The 24,823-nt window shown below is 43.7% G+C and overlaps 2 pseudogenes; both read left to right on the top strand.

Moving 5' to 3' along the window:
- Positions 1 to 128: 128 nt before the first annotated feature.
- Positions 129 to 17,120, top strand: LOC120305033 (annotated as a pseudogene).
- The window catches only part of LOC120305032, a 32,090-nt pseudogene continuing 23,155 nt past the window's right edge, over positions 15,889 to 24,823 (top strand).

The raw sequence follows: 24,823 nt of genomic DNA, 5'->3' as shown, positions 1-24,823 counted from the left end.
GCAGCCGCATCGCTAGTCCCAACGTCATACGGGAGGGAGAGAGGCTGAGCCGGAACAAATTGAAACGATAGAGTATTGCACTGCTAGAGAGGACTTTGGGGAAAGGACAGAGGAACTTCCTTTTCCGGCTCACTTATGGGTGGAGGATGGTGTTGCGGGTCCTCTTCCGGTGCCTCGAGGGTGGAAGCGGCTCCCGGGAGGTGAGCGGAGGGCAGGTCGGAGAAGAAGCCGGGAGCAAGTCGGACTGTTTCTTTTCCTCCGTGGTATGGAAGCAGCAAAGGGACGAGGCTGAAAGGTGTCGTCTGCTGCTGCATATTCTTTCTCTCCCTAAATGTTATTATCCTTAACGCTGCCTGTGATTTTCTGCTGGGAGATTTGGGACATTTAAGAAACCTTTGTTTTTCTTAACCGCCTATCTCCTTCGGTTCTTCGTGTAACACTTTATTCCTTGCGATGTTATTGACATGTTGTTTTCCTGGCAAGCGAAGAGTTTCCTGTGGCCAAACGGATGCTTTAAATTTTGCCTAGGCTTTGGGGACCATTTCATCTGCTAGTGTCCCCAGCTTTCTAACATTAGATCAGACAAATTGAGTTAAACCACTTCTGAAACATTTTGCAGACTCAAACACACATAGATTTTTTATATACACAAATTTATAGGTGTGTATTGACATAGATTTTCTACATACACAAATTTATAGGTGTGTATTGATGTGTGTGTATATGTGTATCCAGTGATGGTATTCAATCAGTTTGCCCCAGTTCGGCAGAACCGATAGCTAAATTTTGTTGAGTTTGGAGAACCGGCTGAATCTGATTTAGGCTTGGAGGAGGCTTCCCAGGCCTGCATGCATCCACGCAGAGAACCACTTGTTCAGGGATTTGAATCCCACCACTGCGTGTGTCTATGTAAACCTAAGTATTTTCAGGTAATCTTAATAACAATAGTTTGCATTTGCAATGATAATAATTTGTGATTTACCCAAGCCAAGAAGAGAATTTCATTATTTGAAATATGAGTGGATATTTGAACTTGGATTTTGTTAGTCTTCTATGTAACTAATGAATTATAATGAATATTAAACTAGCATTATGATGTTTGCTTTTTCATAGTAATATATGGATTTTTTTTATGTTTTCACAGGTTCTGTAGCCATTTTTTAAACAATAATGAAGCTAAACCAGTAATATGAATCTTATAGACAAAGAGGATGCCAAGAAGAGCACTCTGGACAACAGAGAATGAGAAGCAGCATTAAAATGCAAAACAAAACATCAGTCAAAATCTTTTCCATTTCTTCCAGAAAGTGATAAAACTTCTTCTCTTTCCTCACCGGATGGAGGGAGGCAAGGGAGAGAATAATAGGAACAGAGTTTTCAGGAGGAAAAAGTAGATTATGTACAACATAAGAAAATATTGCACAAAAAGGTAAAAAATATTATTACCAAATTTAGAGAAAGGGAAATAGCTAGACATCAGTGGGAAATAAAAGATTCTTGGATAGCCAAATTATTGAATGCCTTTCAGGAAGGAAACAGTGTCTTGAATCAAAGCACCATCAGATAAGAAATATTTTTGGCCTCCTTGTGAATCCAAGAATATCAGTGCTGAAAAAACCTCACAGTCTGCCTATTGTGGGAAAAAACAGATTGCAGATCACATGGAAAAAGCATCACTAAGAGCAGCACTCCATTGATTCATGGAAGGACCGATGCAGGAGGAGCAGCTCTACCAGTGCTCCCAATGTGGCAAAAAATTTAGCATGCAGACCAATCTGATGAGACACAAGAGGACTCACACTGAAGAAAAAACATATAAATGTCTTGATTGTGGGAAAAGTTTCAGTCGGAATTCCTACTTGGTGAGACACCAGAGGACTCACACAGGAGAGAAACAATATGAGTGTCTGTATTGTGGGAAAAGTTTCATTCGGAATTCCAACCTGGTGATACACGAGAGGATTCACACAGGAGAGAAACCATATGAGTGTCCAGATTGTGGGAAGTGTTTCAATCACAAATCCCACCTGGTGAAACACCTGACGACGCACATGAGAAAGAAACCATACGAGTGTTCGGATTGTGGGAAAGGTTTCAGTTGCAATTCTTACCTGGTGGTACATCAAAGGATTCACACAGGAGAAAAACCGTATGAGTGTCCAGATTGTGGGAGAAGTTTCACACGCAATTTCTACCTCGTGGAACACCAGAAGATTCACACAGGAGACAAACCATATAAGTGTCCAGATTGTGGGAAATGTTTCAAGCGTAATTCCAAGCTAGTGATACACCAGAGGATTCACACAGGAGAGAAACCATATGAGTGTCAGGATTGTGGGAAAGGTTTTAGGCAGAATTCCAAGCTAGTGATACACCAGAGGACTCACACAGGAGAGAAACCATATGAGTGTCCAGAGTGTGGGAAACATTTCCGTGAGAGTTACTACCTGAGGATCCACCAGAGGAATCACACGGGAGAGAAACCACGTAAGTGTCCAGACTGTGGGAAAAGTTTCAATTGGAATTCTGAACTTGCGGTACATCAGATGTTTCACAGTGGAGAGAAACCATATAAGTGTCCTGATTGCGGGAAAGGTTTCCCACGAAATTCCGACTTGGTGGTACACAAGAGGACACACACAGGAGAAAAACCATATGAGTGTCTTGAGTGTGGGAAAAGTTTCTATCGAAATTCCGACTTGGTGATACACCGGAGGACTCACACAGGAGAGAAGCCGTATGAATGTCCAGATTGTGGGAAAGATTTCGCTAATAGGTCTAGTCTTATAACTCACGCAAGGTTACATATAGGGGAGTAACCATTGAAATGCCCAGATTGCGGACAATTTTTCGCAGAAAATTCCTCCCTTATCAGAGAAATTCCACATGAGGAAAAATTTGATCGGTGTTAGGAACCTTGAATTTTTGTTTCTTGTGTCTTACTGGAAGCCCAGCTGAGAAGTTAATAATTTTATTTCTTGCATGATTCTTTTTAGCCAACTGTGTCCTATTAAACATGAGGGGAAAAATCTCAGCTTGCTTTGTCTGGGCCAGTGCAGTCACTCCCTTTCACGGAGCCATGATGAACTGTTGTTCTGAGCCAGAGAAAGCGAGCTTAGATCTGTATTAGATATCTTTGCCACCTTGAGTTATTTCTACATATAATAAGCATGGGGTATGTATCTTTATTAAGAAAATGGATATTGCACCCCAACTCATGGTGACTCCACACGATTTACAGCAATAAAACCTTAATGCAGAAACCAATAAAATCAATATATTGCAAATGGCAAAATGCAAAGCCCCAACATAATAACATTTACTTGTCCTATAAATGCAGGGCACTTCAAGCAAGATTGATGGCATTTTGATGTTTTGGGAGTCCAGTCTCTCTCTTTCTTCTCTTTTTTTCTCTCCAATCTGATCTGAGCTTCCTTTCTCAGGCCCAGTGCGGTATTTCCCTTTTATGGAGTTGAGGGGAACTGCTTTGCTGGGTGAGACAATGTGAGCGTGGGTCTGTATTAAGTATATTTGTCACCTTGAGTTATTTCTCGATAGATAGATAGATAGATAGATAGATAGATAGATAGATAGATAGATAGTAAAGGGGGATATAGACATGTATGTATGTATTTTTACTTAGTAAGAAAATGTATATGGCAGGCCAACTCATATGACTCCACACAATTTACAGCAATAAAACCGTAATACAGAAAGCAATGAACCCCATATATAGCAAATGGCAAAATACAAAGCCTCCAAATTTAACATGTACTCGCCCTGCAAATACAGGGAACTTCTAGCAAGGTTGATGGCAGTTTGATGGTCTGGGGATCCCAAAAAGGTGATTCTTGCTTTTGTTCAATTTAGAAGTATGTTTAGTTTATTTGTATAATCCTGTACTTAGCTCTGGGAAGTTAGGGGGGGAGGGGGTGGGGGAGGGGGAAGGATGGGTGGGAAATTTTAGTAATTCAGATAAGTAGAAATAGTTTTTATTGTGTGTGTGTATATATATTGAGGTTTTAACTTGGAGAGAGGAATTGCTCGGGCATTTCCCCTGGACCGCATCTGGAGTGAGAGGATAGAAGAAGGTGAGAAGTAAGTAGGAAGATGGAGGAGAGGGGTTGAGGGAGGAAGAGAAAGAAGAGGGAAAGAGGCAAGGTGGTTAGAGGGATGCGGTTTGGGGGAAATGGGTGAGCAATACCGAAAATGGTGTGTATTTCTTATTTTTTGTATCTGAAGTATTTTTAAGATTGTATTGTGTTGTAAAATTGAAAATAAAAAATATATAATAATAAAAAAAAGAAGTAGAAGGCCTCCTGGCTTTATTAACTACAGTACCTTCATACCTGGTGCCATTCTTGCTCAAAACTGGTAATCTTTCACCTTGGAAGGAGTTAAATTGGGGAAGTTAACCGCACGATTAGAGGCATATAAATTTGATAATTAAAGAAAGTCCTAGACCCTCAGTGCCTCAAGCAACTTGCAAATGGGCAGCCTCAGCGGGGACATTTTTCGGATTCAACTCTTTTTTTTTCTCTGATTTATTTAAAATATTTACGTAGCCATCTGTGTAATAGCAAATTCTGGCCAGCTTCTAATCAATAATTAACTTAATCAAACATACTAAAACCATTTTTGCTTCTATGCCCATGATTGTTTGAGGAACTCTTTTTTTTTTAAACTTGTTCTCCTGTTAATAGAAAGGACAGAAAGACCAGAGCTGCTTACAACATTTGTCAGTTTTGCAATCCAAGAGGCTTGTAGTTGTAATTTTATCTGCTCTAATAAACCTAACTGTGGAAGTCTTATCAGTCTCCATTTCATTGATTTTGTACCAGTAGTTATATACTCTGATTTTAGAGTGGGTAAACTGAGTAAATTCCAAGTTCAGCTCTAATTATTTGATCGTGGTTTGTTTAAGAGGGTGAGAGACAGGTATCTTGGTTCATATATTGAATGACCCATTGAGAATCCCATATTAAAGCAACATACTTTATGTGCTGCCAGAATTTGAAAACCACATGTAATATGGCACCGTACTTGATCAAAATGGTTCAGCTGAGAGTGGCATATGGGGGACTAATTGGGGTAGATTTTAGGGGTGACACTGAAATATAATTCTATCTTATTTCACTTATCTATATATCAAATTGTTGTATTTTACTCCAGTTTCATTTTAATTTGTTTTAGAGGGTTTTATTAGTAAGTGATGTTTGGAACTCTGTGTTCTGATATCGCCTATGGCAGTGGTTCTCAACCTTTCTAATACCATGACCCCACAATACAGTTCCCCATGTTGTGGTGACCCCCAAGTGGGTGTGGCCATCAATAAGAGGGAGTAGGACCGCTAGGGAAAAGGGGAAAAAATTGCAGACAGCGTGGTTTGGCGACCCCCGTGAAATGGTCATTCGACCCCAAATGGGGTCCCGACCCACAGGTTGAGAACCACTGGCCTATGGGCTAATCGATAAACTAAACTAACTATTAAAAGCAAATGCATATAAACAGAAACTTGTTTTCAGTTCAGGCTTCTGATGTGCAGACGGCCTCTTCTTATCCCAGTGCTTAGGGGAAAAGCTAGATCTTCCATGCTTTACATAAGACTAGGAGGATAAAGGCCTGCCACACTTCAGGGGGAAGTGTGTTTCATAGGGCAGGGTCTGCAGCGGAAAAGGTTTACTTCCTAGATCCTATCAGATGGCAATATTTAAGGGAAGGGACTAGGACAGGGGTAGGCAACCTTGGCTCTTTTATGACTCGTGGACTTCAGCTCCCAGAATTCCTGAGCCAGCCATGCTGAAGGGAAAGGGAGAGGTTTCCAAGCTGAGCCATGCTGGCTCAGGAATTCTGGGAGTTGAAGTCCACCAGTCATAAAAGAGCCAAGGTTGCCTCCCTCTAGACTAGGAGCTTGCTCACCACATCTGACCTGGTAGAACAGATGGATGCAAAAATAATAAAGGTGAGGCAATAACGACAGGTGCCCTGTTGGCTCAGTGGTTAGAAGGCAGTGTTGCCGGCTGATTCTGCCCACAGCCTGGAATTCGATCCTGACAGGGCTCAAGGTTGACTCACCCTCAAGGACCACCTTGTTTCCTCTGGAGTTTTCTCTTTATTTTTTTCTTATTTACTGATCCACATCAAATTGAAGACCAAAGGCTCTAGATCAGTGGTTCTCAACCTGTGGGTCGGGACCCCATTTGGGGTCGAACGACCATTTCACAGGGGTCGCCAAACAAGGCTGTCCGCCATTTTTTTCCCCTTTTCTTTGGCCACGCCCCTGGCACCCGGTGATGTATAAGTGGTTGGGGGTCACGACAACATGGGGAACTGTATTATGGGGTCGCAGCATTAGAAAGGTTGAGAACCACTGCTGTAGATCCACCTGCTACTGTTTGGACTGTTCGAGGTGTGACAGACGCCTTAGGCCGACGACTGCTGTTTGATAGAACCAAATGCCTGGATAGAAGTTTCAAACTTTCGCTTTACTTTTTCTTTTCTTTTGTGTATTAAAGAGGACTTTTTATCTGAACTGTCCTACTTGGGAGAACCGATGGAGTGACACCCGAAACCACCAGCAGCCCTGTTACTGAATTTGCATCTGACATCATTGCTTTAGTAGAGACACTTAACGCTATTCATTGATTCTCTTTTTCATTGTCTTATATCAAACAAACAATATAGGAATAGTCATTTTTTTCCATGTGTTATATATTTGGATTCTTGAGTTTTTATTTTGGGGGCCTTTTAGTAGTTTTAGACTAACCTTATTATAGCCGATGTTAGAATCTTGGCATTTTTAGATAATTTGGGGTTTGTTAATTGCAATTGGGATTCTAATTTTCTACTGTTTCAGGAGAGAAATACTTTGTGTGTTTGGGGAGAGTAAACTGAAAGAGACATCGGTTCCTGATGTGAGTTCACTTGCAAATGTATTATTGCTTCTTGTTGCTATCATTGCATCGACTGAGGCCCTTACCATAGTTCTTGTAATATTCCTCGCTTAGAAAATTGTAAAGATGAGAATATTACTGTTACTATGTGGCCTACTTTTGACGCAATTCTGTGAGTTACAAAGGATTTCAGAACACGGTATAAATGCAGCTCAGAAATTAGAGGTAAAGTAGTAATTTCTCAAGGCTTTAATCAGCAATTAGTTAATTATTTAAGAAAACAGTGGCCCCCTCAGTATATATTAACATATCCTGCTATTAGATTGTGTTCATGGGATGAAGTGATTATTGCCACCAGTAATAAATTAAAGCAGCAAGTTAAGATGCATTTGGATGAAGGGTGGAGATGGCAATAAATTAAAAAAATGCTTTGTAAGCCACTCTGTTCCTTCTACCGTATCTGCTACCACGGTTATAAAGAATAATGAATCCTTTTATGATGTAGATATGGAAGTTATGGATACCAGACCAACCAATGATTGGCTAGCTTTGAAATATCTTTATGCTAGGAAATCAGTTGTTGGATATGGTCTTATTTGAATGAGAAAACAATGAAGATTCCAGTGGTAGTGGTTCCTATTAATATCTCACGGATTTTCATGAATACTTCAAGTATCCATTATGGAAATTTTATTGTGTGTGTGTGTGTGTGTGAGAGAGAGAATTAGGAAAAGTATGGATACAAGAAGCTTATATGTCCCTGATTGGTGCATCAGAGGAAATTTAACCACTGGAGATATCTGGCGTGAAAATACTGTAGTCCAGAGATCCCCAACCTTTTGGTCACCAGAGACCACTTCTGTGGAGAGAGGTTTTTCCGTGGACCAGAGGGTGCATGCCTGCATCTTGTGGATGGGGCTTTGCTTGTTTCTGTGGCCCGGTTGCTGGCATGCCGCAGCCCGGTACTGGTCCACAGACCGGGGTTTGGGGACCCCTGATGTAGTCAGTCACCATGACTCCGGACATCTTTAATAAGATTACTGTTCAAAGCATCACCAGAAGTTTGTTTCAAACTTCTCTAGTGAGATTTAGATCCCGCAAGAATGCAGATAGAAAAATAATGTCTCCTATCCGGATGCGTTTGGAAGCAATGTGGGTGCGCACTTCAAGGTTTTGTCCCATATTTCATTCCCGGTACTCCTTGACTTACAACCACAATTGAGCCCAAAATTTCTCTTATAAATGTGAAAAGTGGTCACAAGTTACAGTGCTGTTGTAACTTCGAACAGTCACTAAACGAACTGTTGTAAATTGAGGATTTCTTGTAATTCTATTAATGGGATGAAGCTGGCAATTGTTTAAGGCTGCGCATACAAACAAGACCTTTGTCAACTTTTATGATGGAGCACCTGGCTAATCTTGGGAAGCTAAGTAGGGTCAGGCTTCACTCTTAGAGCTTCCCTCAGTTGCAAAGGTAGTTTTGGGTAGTTATCCTACACCCCCAAGACAAAGAACTGGCTGGAAGACTCTCCAATGATCCCCAAGGGAGGTGTGCTTTCTTGTTGCCTTGATGGCACATTGTGTTCCCTCCAGGGATGCTTTCCCTTGGTTTAGTTCCTGCAAGTGAAGCTCCTAGCTCAGTTGCAGTGACGACGAGGGCGTCCCTGTGAGACCCCAAAAGACAGTCAAAGGCTAGATCGGGGTAGGCAACCTTGGCTCTTTTATGACTTGTGGACTTCAACTCCCAGAATTCCTGAACCAGCATGGCTGGCTGGGAGTTGAAGTCCACGAGTCATAAAAGAGCCAAGGTTGCCTACCCCTGGTAGATGGTCCTGGAGAAAAGTTATGGATGTGAGTTATGGATGTGGTCGCTAAGAGAGGTAAAACGGCTCTTAATTAAAACTTCTTAGAAACGCCAGAGACGGAATTAGCATATTTTCAGCCTCACGTCACTAGGTGGAGCTCTAACACAACCACAGCGCCAATCTAACAGCGGCTTCCGCGGTGGCGGAGTTGCAACATGGAACCGGCGGTGTGGGTGTGTGGGTGTGTTTGGGGGGGAAAGCAGCTGAGGTGAAACGAGTTAAAACAATCGAGTATTGCTAGAAAGGATGTCGAGGAGAGGAGAACGGCAGAGGAACTTCCTCTTCCGGGTCATCCATGGAAGGATGGAGGCGTTGGGGTACCCAGTCGTGCTCCTCCCAGGTTCGAAGCTGCAGCTGGAAGGTGAGTGGAGGCAGGTCGGAGGAGAAGCCGGGAGCGAGTAGGGCTGCCTGCTTTCCTCCGGGGTGTAAAAGCAGAGATGGAACTAGGCTCAAACATGTCGGCTGCTGCTGCTGCACGTTCCTTCTCTCCCCAAATGTTTTTGCACTAATGCTGCCTGATTGAAAACTTCTGCCTGTAATTTTCTGCTGGGAGATGGGAGAGGCTAAAATTTAAAGGCCTGGAAATGGGTATGGCCAGTCTAGAGAAAAGAAAGACTCGGCGGGACATGATAGCAGTATTGCAGTATTTGAGGGGCTGCACAAAGAGGAGGGGGTCAGCTCGTTTTTCAAAGTGCCAGAAGGCGAGACAAGAAACAATGGGTGGAAACTAACTGAGGGGAGAAGGAACTTAGAACTAAAGAGAAACTTCCTGAGGGTGAGAAAAATCAACCAGTTTAACAGCTTGCCTTAAGAATTTGTGGGTGCTTCAACCCTGGATGTTTTTAAGGAAAGACTGGACAGGCACTCCTCTGAAATGGTTTCGGGTCTCCTGTTTGAGCAGGGGGGGTGGACTAGAAGATCTACAAGGTCCTTTCCAGCTCTATTCTAATTAAAATACGCATGCATATTTACACAGAAGTACATAAATTGTTAGGTGTCTATTTCTGTGGGCATATGTGTGCGTATATGTGTGATCTATCCAAGCCAAAAAGAGAATTTTATAATCGAATCAATATCTGAACTTGGATTTTGCTAGTCTTCTGTCTCCCAAATGAATCATAAATAATGTTAGAAGTTAAGCTAGAATTTTGATATTTTCATGCTAATATATAGGGTTTTTTTTTTGCTGCTTTCACATGTCCTGCACCCATTTGTTAAACACTAATGAAACTAACCCGCTAATATGAATCTTACAGATAAAAAGGATGCCAAGAAGAACACTCTGGACAACAGAGAATGAGAAGTAACGTTAAAATGAAAAACAAACCAGCAATCAAAACCATTTCTACGTCCTGCACCCAGTTTAAAAAATCTTCTCCTTTCTCATCAGGTGAGAGTCAAGGGAGAGAATAACAAGAACAAAGTTTTGAGCTGGGAAAAATAGAGTATTACATGAGAAGTCAAGGGGGATAATATCCAGGTTTTTAAAAAAATGGAAATAATTGGAAGTCGTTCGGAAGGAAAAGGTCCTTTGAATGGCCAAAATGGGCAGGCATTAATTAAAGCCTTTCAGGGAGGTAAAAGTGACTTGACTCAAAGAGCCTCCAAGTAAAAGATCAGAAACATTTTTGGCCTCTTCAAGAATCCAAGAATATCAGTATTGAAAGAACCCCACAGACTGCCTAATGTGGGAAAATCACATGAACAAGAGGTTCCACCCAGTGAAAAGTGATACAGATGTTCGGAGTGCGGCAAAAACTTTACTCAGAATAGCTATCTTGTGGTTCATGGAATGACCCATATGGAGAGAAGCTCTACCAGTGGTTCCAATGTGACAGATTTAGCATGCACACTGATATGGTAAGACACAAGAGGAGTCATGCAGGAGAGAAACCATATGAGTGCCCAGATTGTGGGAAATGTTTCAGTTGGAATTCCCTCCTGGTACAACATCAAAGGATTCACACAGGAGAGAAACCATATGAGTGTCCTGATTGTGGGAAAGATTTCTCTTGGAAATCTGTCCTCGTGAAACATCAGAGGACTCACACAGGAGAGAAACCCTATAAATGTTGTCATTGTGGCGAACGTTTTAGTCAGAATTCCTACCTGGTGAAACACCAGAGGACTCACACGGGAGAGAAACCCTATGAGTGTCCAGATTGTGGGAAAGATTTTACTTGGAATTCTGACCTGGTTAAACATCAGAGGACTCACACAGGAGAGAAACCATATGAGTGTCCAGATTGTGGGAAAAGTTTCAGTCAGAGTTACTACCTGGTGATACACCAGAGGACTCACACGGGAGAGAAACCATATGAGTGCCAAGATTGTGGGAAAGGTTTCAGTTGCAAATCCGACCTGGTAAAACATCAGAAGACACACACAGGAGAGAAACCATATAAATGTTGTGATTGTGGGAAAAATTTCACTCAGAATTCTCAGCTGGTGACACACCAGAGAATTCACATGGGAGTGAAACCATATGAGTGTCTGCATTGTGGAAAAAGTTTCAGTCAGAATTCCAGGCTGGTAATACACACGAGAACTCACACAAGAGAAAAACCGTATCAGTGTCCTGATTGTGGAAAAAGTTTCAGTCAGAATTCCTACCTGGTGAAACACCAGAGGACTCCCACAGGAGAAAACTCATATGAGTGTCTGGAGTGTGGTAAAAGCTTTTCTCAAAAAAGCTTCCTCGTGATTCATGGAAGGACCCATACCGGAGAGAAGCTCTACCAGTGCTCCCAATGTGGCAAAAGATTTAGCATGCAGACCAATCTAGTGAGATACAAGAGGACTCACACTGGGGTGAAAGTCTTTGAATGTCCTGATTGTGGGAAAAGGTTTGCACGGAATTCTGACCTGGTGATACACCAGAGGACTCACACGGGAGAGAAACCGTATGAGTGTCTGTATTGTGGGAAAAGTTTCAGTCAGAATTCCAATCTGGTGAGACACCGGAGGACTCACACAGGAGAGAAACCCTATGAGTGTTCGGATTGTGGGAAAAGTTTCCAGGATAATTCCAATCTGGTGAAACATCGGAGGACTCACACAGGAGAAAAACCGCATGAGTGTCCAGATTGTGGGAAAGATTTCAGTAGTAGATCTAGCCTTATAAATCATGTAAGGTTACACATCGGGGAGTAACCATTCCAGTACCCAAATTGCAGACAAAAATTGTTTTGCACAAAATTCCTCCCTTATCACAGACAAGAAATTCCACTTGAGACAAAATTTGATCTGTGTAGAGGAATTGTGAATTTTGTTTCTTGTCTCTCGCTGCAAACCCAGCTGAGCAATTTAGTATTTAATTTCTTGCCTGATTATTTTAGTGAAGTATAGTATAGTATAGTATAGTATAGTATAGTATAGTATAGTATAGTATAGTATAGTAATAGCATAGTATAGTATAGTAATAGCATAATATAGTATAGTATAGTACAATTAGTAATAGTATAGTTATAGTTGATAGTATAGTATTAGTATAGTATAGTATAGTACTATAGTACATAGATGTGTATTAGGTATGTTTGCTGCCTTGATATTTATACATATAATAAAGGGGGATATAAATATGTATGTATTGATGTATTTTGATGTGCGTAGAGGAATCTTGAATTTTGTTTCTCTTCTCATTGGAAGCCCAGCTGAAGAATTAACCATTTAATTTCTTGCCTTATTCTTTTTGGTCAAACATGTCTTAGTATCAGCCATGAGGGAGGAGATCTCAGCTTCCTTTCTCTGGACCAGTGAGGTTGTTTCCTTTCACAGAGTCGAGGTGAATTGCCATGCTGGGCCAGAGAAAGCGAGCTCGGATCTATATTAGGACTGATTGCCACCTTAAGTTATTTCTACATATAATAAAGGCGGGATATAAATATGTATGCATGTATTTTTATTTATTAAGAAATTAAGAAACCCAAGGTAATTTCAGAGGGCTTACAGTAATAAACACTGTAAACCAAGAGTGCTTTAAAGCATTCTGGAGTGGTATATAATTCTAATTGCTATTGCTATAATAAAGAAATAGCTTTAAAGCATCTTCAGTTGCACCTTAAAGAAATGAATCCAGTGCAGCTCACACCGCAAAGATGTTACATGGGCAACCTAGGGGCCCCCATTATTGTGTCAGCTGCTGCGTTCTGCACTAGTTGAAGTTTCTGGGTGGCCTAAATGGGATGATCAGGGTATGAGTGACCCCTGTGCAAGGCCTCCTGGTCCAGGAAAGGGGACAATTGACACAATAGATGAATTCCCCCCCCCTCCGGTCACAGTCTCCTCAAGCAGTAGCCATGGGTCCAGGAGGACCTACAGATTCTGGATCAGCTCAGTCGCCAAAGGAGATCACACGATCCCAGGACATCGAAACTGTCACAAGTACGAGTCAATTGCCAAGAATCTGAATTTGGTTCTTGTGGACTGTAGGGGTGCTGCAGTGGTTGTAATTGTGAAAAATTACTGTCACAAGTTACAGTTTTCAATGTAGTTGTAATTTCAAATGGGTGATAATGAAATGCTATCAGTCTCAGACTACCTGTATATACTTGGGTATCGTAGTATGGAGGGCCATCCCCCAATGGTTCCATGTGGATCTTAAAAAGGAGCAGCCAAAAGGCTTGAGCCCCGGGGCACACCAAATTGCAGGGGTGAGCCCCTCTTCCACCCACACTGACTGAAAGTAGAAATAAAACCACGGTAATAAAGTGCCTCCCATTTCCAGTCCCCAAAGCCGGTCCAGAAGGACATCACGGTCGATGGTATTGAAAGCTGATGAGAGGTCTAGGTCAGGGCTTTTCAACCAGTGGTACGGGTACCACCTGTGGTATATTGGCACCTGGTAGGTGGTACCAGGTGACCATCCTAGAAAAGTAGCGGGGGAGGGGAATGAGCTGAACCGGTGGCAGCACCACACAAGCCTGAGTGAAAGATGGCTGGAGCTGCAGGGCTGTCGGAGCTCAGCAGAAGTGCCAAGATCAGTGCCAGGCTCCAGCTGGAGCTCGGCGCTGATCCTTGTGCTTCTGCTGAGCCCCGAAGAAGCACCAATCAGCTGGAAAGCAGCATTGATCCTGGCACTTCCGCTGAGCCCAGAAGAAGCACCGGTCAGCTGGAATGTTGCAGCATCTCCAGGGTCATGTGATTTACATTCAGATGCTTGGCAACTGATTCATATTTATGATGGTCACAGTGTCCCAGGGTCATGTGAAGTGAGCAAAACCTGCTGCAACCACTCAGCAGACGGGGGGGAATAAAAACCAAACACCCCCCACCCCACCCCCACTGCCAATCCTCAACAGAAATGCTCACAATGAAAACCTTATAGACGGGAGGAAGAGCGCCGCCAGGTGGGCAGGCAGGTGTCTTGCTCGGCTGTGGCTTGGGGGGCAGTTTTTTCAGTGCCATTGTAACTTCGAACAGTCACTAAGCGAACTGTTGTAAGTCGAGGACTACCTGTACTTTATCACTTTTTTCTTTTGGTCCTTGCTAGGCGATTGGTGGTACTCAGATACTGCCATATCCTAAAAGTGGTACAATGGGTGAAAAGCCCTGTTCTAGGAGGAACAAAATGGTTGTGCTCCATCTATCCCAAGGGCTCCAAAAGTCCATGAGAATTGCAACCAATGCTGTTTTAGTGATGTGCCCTGGCCTGAATCCAGCCTGAACAGGGCCCAGGTGTCTTTCTCCTGCACAGCCCTTTCTCCAAAAATCAGAGCTGCAATCAGAGAGGGTGAGTTAAACTCCCAGGCTGCCAACCATTCATTCAGCTGCACTTAGAAAAAGTCTAATCTGCAGCAAGGAAAACCTCTCATGATTTTCTTATCTATAGCAAACTGCTGTTGAACGTATGAAGCCGGTCTGGATGCCAACTGACCAGGAGGCGGGAAAACGCAGCCCTCTCCTGCGTTTGGAAAAGAAATATGGGTGGTTCTTGGGTTGCAACAAAAGTTGGTGCCAGAATTTTCATTGCTTAGCATGGATGGGGCACCAATAGGAAATACCGTACTTGTTAGCTAAACATGGAAGTAAAAGAAGATAAAATCCCAGGAGAGGGTCAAGCTTCACTTTTACAGCTTCGCTAAGTTGCAAGGCAAGTTTCCCTTGGCTTCGTTCTTGCAAAAGAAGCTCCTGGCTCAGTTGCAGTGACGATGAGGGCGTCCCTGCGAGACCCCAAAGGGCAGACGAGGGCTAGATCGTCCTTGTTGAAAAGTTATGGGTTTGGTCGTGAAAAGTTATGGGTTTGGTCGCGAAGAGTTGAAAACGACACTTCGTTTTAAAAAAAATCTTAGAAACTCCAAGAAAGAGCGTATTTTCAGCCTCACGTCACTAGGTGGAGCTCTAACACAACAATAGCGCCTGGAAAACCGCCAATCTAACAGCGGCATAGCTGGCTGCTGGGTTGCGACATCCAATGCAAGGGCGGGGCGGGAAGGATCTGAGATGAAAAGAGTTAAAACCAGCGAGTATTGCTAGAAAGGCAGTCGAGCAGAGAAGGGCAGAGGAAGTTTTCTCTTCCGGTACACCATTGGAAGGATGGAGGTATGCGGTGTGACTCTCGTGCTTTTCCCAGAGTCGAAGCAGCAGCTGGAAGGTGAGTAGAGGGCAGGTCGGAGGAGAAGCCGGGAGCAAGTCGGGCTGCCTGGTTTCCTCCGGGGTGTAAAAGCAGAGAAGCAACTAGGTCAGGGGTAGGCAACCTTGGCTCTTTTATGACTGGTGGACTTCAACTCCCAGAATTCCTGAGCCAGCCATGCTGAGGGGAAAGGGAGGTTTCCAAGCTGAGCCATGCTGGCTCAGGAATTCTGGGAGTTGAAGTCCACCAGTCATAAAAGAGCCAAGGTTGCCTATCCATGAACTAGGTGAAACATGTCGGCTGCTGTTGCATATTCTTTGTCTTCCCAAATCTTTTTTTCAGTTATGCTGCTTGATCTAAAACTTCTGCCTGTTATATTCTGCTGGGAGGGACTAAAATTTAAAGGGCTGGAGACTAAACCATATAAAGAACAGTTGCAGGAATTGGGTATGGCCAGTCTAGAAAAAAGGAGTGACATGATAGCAGTATTCCAGTATTTGAGAGGCTGCCACAAAGAGGAGGAGATGAATTTATTTTCCAAAGCACCAGAAGGCAACACAAGAAACAATGGATAGAAAGTAATCAATGAGAGAAGCAACCTGGAATTAAGGAGACACTTCATGATAGTGAAAACAATTAACAAGTGAGATACTTTCCTTTAGAAGTTATAGGTGCTTCATCACTTAAGGTTTTTAAGAAAAGATTCGATAGCCAGCAATATGAAATGGTGTAGAGTTAAAACCAGCGAGTATTGCTAGAAAGGATGTCAAGAAGAGTAGAAGAGCAGAGGAATTTCTATCTCCTTCAGTTTCCATGTAACTCTTGATTCCTTGAGATTTTATTGAGACGTTCTTTTCCTGGCAAGTAAGGAGTTTCATGGGTAAAACGGATGATTTAATTCTGTTCCAGGATTTGGCCACCATTTGGCTGTTAGTGTCCACACATTTCTAAACTCGGGTCAAAACATTTAAGTGAATGCACTTCTAAGAAGTTTTGTACACTGTAATGGAGATAGATTGTCTACATCAATAAATACTTTTTACGTAGGTATGTGCACAGTATATCGAAGCAAAAAAGAGAATTTTAGGACTGAGTTGATATTTGAACTTAGATCTGTTAGTTTTCAATATGCCAAATGAATCATAATGTTAGAGGTTAAACTAGAATTTTCATGTTTGTTCTTTCATGGTAATATGTGTGTGTGGGGGGGTGTTGCTGCTTTTACATGTCCTGCACCATTTTTTTTAAACAATAATGAAACTAACCTATTAATATGAATCTTACAGACAATGAGGATACCAAGAAGAGCACTCTGGACAATAGAGAATGAGAAGCAGCATTAAAATGCAAAACAAACCAGTCAAAATCTTTTCCACTCACTCCGGAAAGTATAAAAACTCTGCTCCTTCCTCAGCTGATAGAGAGAGATAAGCAAGAGAATAAGAACAAAGGTTTGAGTTGGAAAAAATAGAGCATGTGGAACTCAAGCAAGCATTACATGGGAAGTCAAGGGGGATATTATCCAAATAAAGAAAAAGTGGAAATAACTGGAAGTTAGTGGGAAGGAAAAGGTCAGTTGGATAGCCAAAATGGGGAGGAATTAATAAAATCCTTTGATGAAGGGAAGAGTGGCTTGAATGAAAGTACCTCGAGGTAAGAGATCAGAAATATTTTTGGCCTCCTCAAGAATCCAAGAATATCAGTATTGGACAAACCCTACAGAGAGCTTATTGTGGGAAAAATATAGATTGCAGATCACAGCTGATTGTGCACGAAAGTGAAAACCCATAAAAATATTTGGAGTGCAGCAAAAGCTTTACTCAAAAAAGCTTCCTCATGATTCATGGAAAGACCCATACTGGAGAGAAGCTCTACCAGTGCTCCCAGTGTGGCAAATGTTTTAGCATACACACCAATCTGGTGAGACACAAGAGGATTCACACTGGGGAGAAACTCTTTGAATGTCCTGATTGTTGGAAAAGTTTCACTTGGAAATCTGACCTGGTGGTACACAAGAGGACACACACGGGAGAGAAACCATATGAGTGTCCAGACTGTGGGAAAAGTTTCAGTCAGATTTCCAATCTGTTGACACACCAGAGGACTCACACGGGAGAAAAACCATATGAGTGTCCTGATTGTGGGAAAGATTACTGTCGGAAATGTGACCTGGTGAAACATCAGAGAACTCATGCAGGAGAGAAATCATATAAATGTTGTGACTGTGGGGAAAGTTTTACTCAGAATTCCTGTCTGGTGAAACACCAGAGGATTCACACAGGAAAGAAACCATATGAGTGTTCAGACTGTGGGAAAGATTTCAATTTCAATTCCGACCTGGTGAAACATCAGAGGATTCACACAGGAGAGAAACCATATAACTGTTGTGATTGTGGGAAAAGATTCAGTCAGAATTCCTACCTGCTGAAACACCAGAGGTCTCACACAGGAGAGAAACCATATGAGTGTCTGTATTGTGGGAAAAGTTTCATTCAAAATTCCCTCCTTGTGAGACATCACAGGACTCACACAGGAGAGAAACCATATAAGTGTCCAGATTGTGGGAAAAGTTTCACTCAGAATTTTGACCTGGTGATACACCAGAGGATTCACACAGGAGAGAAACCATATGAGTGTTCAGATTGTGGGAGATGTTTCATCTGCAATTCTGACCTTGTCAGACATCAGAGGACTCACACAGGAGAGAAACCATATAAATGCCATTGTGGGAAAAGTTTTGTTCGGAATTCCAACTTGGTGATTCATCAGAAGAATCATACATTAGAGAAACTCTATGAGTGTCCACAGTTTGGGAAACGTTTCAGTTATAAGTCTGAACTCGTGAAGCACCAGAAATGTCACAAACGAGAGAGACTGTATGAGTGCCTGGATTGTGGGAAAACTTTTACTTGGCATTCCAAGCTGGTGATGCATCAGAGGACTCACACGGGAGAGAAACCATATGAGTGTATTGTGGGAAAACGTTCAGTCAGAATTCTAACCTGGTGAGACACCAGAGAGCTCATACAGGAGAGAAACCATATCAGTGTCCAGATTGTGGGAAAGGTTTCAGGCAGAATTCATACCTGGTGAAACACCAGAGAACTCACACAGGAGAAAAACCATATGAGTGTCTTGAATGTGGGAAAAGTTTTAGTTGGAATTCCCGTTTGGTAATACACTGGAGGACTCACACAGGAGAGAAACCGTATGAATGTCCAGATTGTGGAAAAGATTTCAGTACAAGGTCTAACCTTATAAGTCATGCAAGGTTACACATAGGGGAGTAACCATTCAAATACACAGATTGTAGACAGTGTTTCACACAAAGGTCTTCCCTTATCACACACAGCTTACTGAAGGCAAGCTGTTCCATCGTTTGATTGTTCTTACTGTCAGAAAATGTCTCCTTATTTCTAGGTTGAATCTCTCCTCGATCAGTTTCCATCCGTTATTCCTTGTCAGGCCTGCAGGTGCTTTGGAAAATAAGTTGAACCCCTCCTCAAATATTGGAAGACTGCTATCATGTCATCCCTGGTCCTTCACTAGACTAGTCATGCTAAGTTCCTGTAATCGTTCTTCATATGTTTTGGCCTGCAGTCCCCTAATCATCTTTGTTGCTCTTTGCACTTTTTCTAGAGTCTCAACATCTTTTTCATAGTGTGGAGACCAAAACTGGTTGCTGTATTCTAGGTGTGGTCTTATTAAGGCTTTATAGAGTGGTATTTAGTAAGGTTTTACACAGTGGTTATTTCTATATACTGTGTTTCCACGAAAGTAAGACCTGGTCTTAACTTTCTTTTGGGCTCTGAAGCAAGCACTAAGATTTACTTTTGGGGAGGGCTTACTTTTTGCCAGTACCAGTAGGCCGTGAACACGTAGGGGTGGGGTGGGCCCTGTGCATGAGGTGGAGAAACGTGGCGGGGAGAGTGTGGTGGCGGACCAGGTACGGTATCGGTGCACGCGGGGCGCATGCCCTTCTCATGCCAAGCCAGCCCCCACAGCCCGGGGCGGCCATGCTGGGCAGTGGCGGGAAGGGTGCCAAAGTTGGGGCGGCTAGGCCGACCAAAGCAGTAGGTGGAGTGCCGGAGGCTCAGGGAGGGAGGGTGGTGGAGCGGGTGGCCGGGGCGCATGCCCTTCGTGTGTCAGGCCAGCCCCTGCAGCTCAAGGGCGGCCATGCTGGGCATTGGCAGGAAGGGCACTGAGGTGGGAGTAACTAGGCCGACCAAAGTGGCAGGTGGAGCGCTGGAGGGAGGATGGTGAAGCGGGCTGGCGTCCTGCCGTCAGCACCCATGCCAGTTACCCCTTCCCCGTGGAGCTTCCCCCAGGAATTGCATTTCTTTCCTTACCTGACTTCCAGCCCCGTGCCATTTCTCCTTCATGAGCCGAGGTGGCGCAGCAGTTACGAGTGCAGTACTGCAGGCCATTTTAGCTGACTGTGTTCAGCAGGTCAGTGGTTCAAATCTCACCGGCTCAAGGTTGACTCAGCCTTCCATCCTTCCGGGGTAGGTAAAATGAGGACCAGATTGTTGGGGGCAATGTAAATATATATATACATTGCTTACTGGTGTACACCGCTTAGAGCAGTGGTTCTCAACCTTTCTAATGCCGCGACCCCATAATACAGTTCCCCATGTTGTGGTGACCCCCAACCACTTATACATCACCGGGTGCCAGGGGCGTGGCCAAAGAAAAGGGAAAATGGCGGACAGCCTTGTTTGGCGACCCCCGTGAAATGGTCGTTCGACCCCAAATGGGGTCCCGACCCACAGGTTGAGAACCACTGGCTTAGAGAGTGCTTGTACTTAAAGCGGTATATAAGTCTCATAAATAAATAAATAAATAAATGATCTGCTGCCCCCGCGTGCAGGGAAACAAAAAGTGGGGGGGGGGAGGTCAATCAATTCCACCTTTGTGAGATTATTTTTTTTTTTTTGTGAGAAGTTGGAATTGATTGACCTTTTGCCTTTTGCAGGATGCCACAGGGTGCTTCATGCCATTGCCGTTGCATGGTGCTTCGGGCCGGCCTGCCGCAGAGTAACAGCAACGGCTTGAGAGGCCTGGCTGTGGCGGTCCTACCGGTAAGGTAAGCGAGTGCCCTCACCCCAAACTAGGGCTTAGCTTGGGGGGGGTGTCTTATATTAGGCCCATCCCAAAAATCAAACTGGGGCTTACTTTCAGGGAAACACGGTATCATAAAGGGGGACGATTTACAGCAATAAAACCTTAATACAGAAACCAATAAACCCCATATATAGCAAATGGCAAAATGCAAAGCCTGCAGGGAACCTCAAGCAAGGTGTCAACGCTGCAAATATTGTATATTCTTGCTTTTGACAATATGTAGGATTGTCTGGTAACTATGGGGTTAATAAAGAGCAGAAGGGGCGTTGGGGGTAAAGCCCGGGAAAGAAAGAGGAAGAAAACATTTGACCTTCACACTAATTGGATAGTGTGAGATATGACGGCTAATTTAGGGAGGGAACACAAGCTGATAATTTAACTGCTCAGAGGAAGAGAACTTAAATCCTAGCATCCTTCCGTGTGCTGACATTTTGTAACATTAAAAGACTTTTAGGAAAATAAATGCCTGGAAGTTCTTTGGAACGGCCGGAACCACAACACAAGGTTGATGGCAATTTGTATCCTATGGGAGTCTCAAAAAGGTGATTCTTGCTTTTGTTCAAATTAGAAGTTAATCAGGCCTCCTGGCCTTACTAACTACTGTGAAAGGAAATATATATATATATATATATATATATATATATATATATATATATATATATATATATATATATATATATAAAACCATCACTAATCTCTTTATATCTAGTTTAGCACCTTTTTGTTAGATATCAGGATCGTAGGTATTAAGTGCAGGCCTTGGGCCTGCTGGAATTATTGAACCAAAGTATAAAACTGGCCTTATTATGTTTTGTAAGACTTTGGCCTATGTGCATTTCTTCTTAGCTATAGAATTAGGAAGCAGAAGGTATGGGACTTGAGGAACTGTTTTTGGAACAGTATGCATCTTTTGCAATACCCCACCGATATTGCTGTTCTGACACGTGTCGTTGCAAAAAGGTTGGGGTGGAGGTATGGAAAGTTGTGGTAGGGACAAGAACAAGAACAAGGAACTTACCCCACTGACAGTTGCAATCCCAGAAGTCATGTGTTTGTGATTTTAGGGTATAAAAGAGTGGCACTGAGGGGGTGGGGGCCGATTGGCCTCAAGCCACCCCCTCTACTGCTTGAAGGTTTGGTCCTCCCTGCAATGGGTAAAATGGTATGTAAGTACTTCTTGTGTGGTCTAAATTTTAATAAACCTCTGAATCCTGAAAGTGAGATGCTTCTGGTGTGATGTCTCTTGTCTCTTAACGAGTTTTTCCCCTGGTGCCATTCTTCCTCAAAACAGGTTTATCTTTCTCTTTGCAAGGAGTTAAATTGGAAAAGTGAACCTCAGGATTGTTGTTGTTGTTAATTGTGAAGTCGTGTCCGACCCATCGCGACCCCATGGACAACATTCCTCCAGGTCTTCCTGTCTTCTACCATCTTCTGGAGTCCATTTAAGTTCACACCTACTGCTTCAGTGACTCCATCCATCCATCTCATTCTCTGTCATCCCCTTCTTCTATTGTCCTCAATCTTTCCCAGCATTAGGCCCTTCTCCAGTGAGTCCTTCCTTCTCATTAGGTCGCCAAAGTATTTGAGTTTCAACTTCAGGATCTGGCCTTCTAAAGAGCAGTCGGTTGATCTCGTCTAGGACCAACCGGTTTGAACGCCTTGCAGTCCAAGGGACTCGCAGGAGTCTTCTCCAGCACCATAGTTCAAAGGCCTCAATTCTTTGGCATTCAGAAGTATATATAGATGGGATGGATGGGTGGAGTGGCTAGATGAATGGATGGAAGAATATATGGATGTATAGATGTATGAGGTGTAATAATGGCATATAAATTTAATAAATAAATGTGTAGACCAGTGGTGGTGAACGTATGGCACGCGTGCCAGAGGCGGCATTGGAGCCCTCTGTGGGCATGCACACCATTGTCCCAGCCCCACCTCCCCCGCAGCCCCCTCCTCACCAGCAGCCCCCCCCCCGGAGGAGAGTCTTCCCCAGGCACGGCCATGCAGAGCAGCGGAGCCAAGGACATGGCAGCTGGGCAGCAGGGACAAGACTCCACCCTTGCGCCCCATCGCGTGCAGATGATGCTGCGGGGTGAGGCGTAGGGTGTGACTGCCATGGGTGATCTGCTGCAGCAGGCCATGAAGGCAGTGAGTGGCCCTGCAGGTGGGCGGGACGGGGCGGGCTGGGGGGCAGATCGGTTTTTGGCCAGTCAGTCTCTAAAAGGTTTGCCATCACTGGTATAGACCTTCAGTGCCTCAAACAACTTGCAGATGGGCCGCTTCGTATTCATCTCTTTTTCCTCTTGATTTATTTAAAAGATTTATGTAGATTTCCATGTAATAACAAACTTTGGCTGGACCCCAATCAAGTGTTAACTTAAAAACCGTATTAAAGCCAAATGCATAAAAAAAAAATCCTGGTGCCATTTTAAGCTTCTCATGTGCAGCCGCCTTATTCCAGTGTTTAGGGCAGTGGTTTTCAACCTGTGGGTTGGGACCCCATTTGGGGTCGAACGACCATTTCACCGGGGTTGCCAAACAACGTAGTCCGCCATTTTTTCCCCCTTTTCCTTAGCTGTGCTACTCCCTTTTATTCTATTGGCTTTTGAAAGCCAATAGAATAGACTCTCTTGAATAGAGTCTAATTCTATTGGCTTTCAAAAGCCAATAGGAATTGTCCAGGCTGTCTCTGCCCTGCTGAGCCCGCCAAAAGTCCCATTCTGCAAACGGTGCTGCACCAGTTGAGTAGTCCTCGACTTACGACCGGTTGGGGGTCGCGGCATTAAAAAGGTTGAGAAGCACTGGTTTAGGGGAAAAGCTAGATCTTCCATGGTTTACGGAAGACTAGGAGGATAAAGGCCTGCCATGCTTCAGGGGGAAGAGTGTCTCTTAGGGCAGGGTCTGCAATGAAAAACTTCACTTCCTACCTCCCATCAGATGGCAATAGTTAAGGGAAGGGGCTAGGTGTGTGTGCCCACCCTATCTGATCTGGTAAAATAGATGCAGAAATAATAAAAGGTGGGACAATAATGACAGGTACCCCTTTGGCTCAGTGGTTAGAATTCAGTGTTGCCGGCTGACTCTGCCCACAGCCTGGAATTTGATGGGGCTTGAGGTTGACTCAGCCTTCCATCCTTCTAAATTTGGTAAAATGAGGACCCAGATTGTTGGGGACAATATGCTGATTCTGTAAGCCGAGAGTGCTATAAAGCACTTTGGGGTGGTATATAATTTTAAGTGCTATTGGTACGATAAAGAAATAGCTTTAAAGATTATGACCAGCATGTTGAATTGCACCTTAAAAGAAATGAATCCAATGCAGCTCGCACTACAAAGATGTGATATGGGCAACCCAGAGGCCCTCAAAACCTGAGCCCCCCCCCCACATTACTGTATGCGCTGCTGCGTTCTGAACCAGTTGAGGTATCTGGGTGGCATAGGGCAGACATCAAAACAGGAGGGGACCAAGGCATGAATGACCCACAATGCAAGGCCAGGTCCAGGAAAGGGCACAATGGGTGCACCAGATGAATCTGGGCAAAGCCCCTCCCTTAGCCATGACCTCCTCAAGCAGGAGCCATGAATCCAGGATCCTGAGGTTGTGCATCAGCTCAATCACAAAAGGAGATCACAGGACCCGAGGACCCTGTAACTTTCACAAGTAGTCAATTGCCAAGCATCTCAATTTTGATCTCGTGACAATGGGGATGCTGCAATTGTTGTAAGTGTGAAAAATGGCCATAAGTCACTTTTTTTTTTAGTGCTGTTGTAACTTCAATTATTTGCTAAATGAAATGTTATAAGTCCCGGATTGTTGTTGTTGTTGTTAATTGCGAAGTCGTGTCTGACCCATCGCGACCCCACGGACAACGTTCCTCCAGGTCTTCCTGTCCTCTACCATCTTCTGGAGTCCATTTAAGTTCACACCTACTGCTTCAGTGAGTCCCGGATTACCTGTATGTAATTGTTTATCATAGGATGGATTGCCTCCCCTAGTGTTTTTATGTAGAATTTAAAAAGCAACAGCGAAAGGCTTTTATCATCCTAAATTGCGGGGTCCGAGACGCAGCCCCTCTTCTCCTACTCATGCCGACCAGAACTGGGCATGGAGACAGAAGTAGGACCAGCGTAATAAAGTGCCTCCCATTTCCAGTCCCCAAAGTTGGTCCACAAGGATATCATTGTCAATGGCATTGAAAGCTGATGAGAGGTCTAGGAGGGACAAAATGGTTGTACCCCATCCCAAGCCCTCCAAAACTCCGTGAGAATTGCAACCAATGCCATTTTGGTCAAAGGCCCTGGTTTGAACCCAGACCGAGAAGGGCCCAGGTGTCTTTCTCCAGCCCTTTCTCCAGGTGGCAAAGTCAGAG

The sequence above is a fragment of the Crotalus tigris genome, unplaced genomic scaffold, assembly GCF_016545835.1.
Source record: "Crotalus tigris isolate CLP2741 ecotype Arizona unplaced genomic scaffold, ASM1654583v1 scf7180000017666.379230911805:20528666, whole genome shotgun sequence".
Lineage (NCBI taxonomy): Eukaryota > Metazoa > Chordata > Lepidosauria > Squamata > Viperidae > Crotalus > Crotalus tigris.
The sequence above is the reverse complement of the archived record's forward strand: the minus strand, read 5'-3'. Positions and strand labels throughout refer to the sequence as shown.